The sequence below is a fragment of the Diabrotica virgifera genome, chromosome 6, assembly GCF_917563875.1.
Source record: "Diabrotica virgifera virgifera chromosome 6, PGI_DIABVI_V3a".
Taxonomy (NCBI): Eukaryota; Metazoa; Arthropoda; class Insecta; order Coleoptera; family Chrysomelidae; genus Diabrotica; species Diabrotica virgifera.
Genome location: NC_065448.1, coordinates 45,461,507 through 45,462,673, shown reverse-complemented (window position 1 = coordinate 45,462,673; position 1,167 = coordinate 45,461,507). Strand labels below are relative to the sequence as shown.

The following is a 1,167-nucleotide window of genomic DNA, read 5'->3' as shown; positions in this document are numbered from 1 at the left end:
ATTTAAAATTCTTCGTTCCTTTTATTTCTACGGGTTCTTCTATTTCCAAATTTTTTAATGATATCTTCTCCCCATAATGCTAAATATCTATTCCGTTTCGTTCATATTTATTTCCTGGCCCATCTTTCTGTATTCCTCTCTTAGCTTTCTTGCCATGTAACATTTAACTGATATCTGATATCTACCTTATTGATCCGTTACCACTACCACCTAATCGTCTGCGAAACTAAATAATAATTTTAGTATGATTAACTAACCAAAAACCAAGTTCACACAGCCGAAATAGCTCAGTTGGGAGAGCGTTAGACTGAAGATCTAAAGGTCCCTGGTTCGATCCCTGGTTTCGGCAAATCTTTTTTTTAGTGGATAATGAAATTAAGGTTATCCTGGTAGCACATAATTTTAACAATACAATAATATATTTATTAGATATTGGTTGCTCTTATAATAATGCAAAAACTTTTGTCCATTGATGGTTTAGATCTGTCAATAATAAGACAAGTAGTATTATGCCCAATTTACATAACTGAAAATGGATATTTCTCAATTATTCATAGTATTCTGTTGCCTTGCGTTAAAATGAGAATGCTTACTAAAAAAGAAAGGAATAACACCAGCTTATATACCAGCTTAATATTTCCTACAATATAGAATTGGTTAAAACTTTAAAAAATAGTCACCCTTGTTGCAAAATAGCAATAATTGCGAAAATAACCATACAAAAACAAGTATTCGAATTTTACGTTTTTCAACCATTTATGCTACACTTAGTACCTTCATATTTTACCCAGAAAAACTTTATGATATAGTACAAGAACACTGTAAATTTCATTAGGATCGGTTTAATAGATTTTGCAAAATAAATTTTGCAATCCAGCTTTCGCAAAAAAAATTCATTTTTTTTTTAAATATTGCAGGACTGAAAATAAAGCAGATAGCAAGTTGAATTTTTTTTGCTTATAGAAGTGTACTGTACCTTTCATTTGCAATTTGCAAAATTAAAATCGATGAATTACCACGGCATCAGGAAATTTTTTAAATAAACATTAATTTTTGGTGCTACGCGCAGGACAGCGGTGTTCGATTCACACAAGTTGATTTCCACCAAAATTTCTTCCAATCTTTATCTAATATATTATTTTCTTACTCTATATCTTGTTGTATTAT

At 30.2% G+C, this 1,167-nt stretch overlaps 1 non-coding gene across 1 annotated transcript; it reads left to right on the top strand.

Moving 5' to 3' along the window:
- The first annotated feature begins 276 nt into the window (after window positions 1-276).
- Trnaf-gaa (transfer RNA phenylalanine (anticodon GAA)) lies at window positions 277-349 on the top strand. Its single transcript has one exon. It is a non-coding gene; the product is annotated as a tRNA-Phe (tRNA).
- Window positions 350-1,167: the final 818 nt, after the last annotated feature.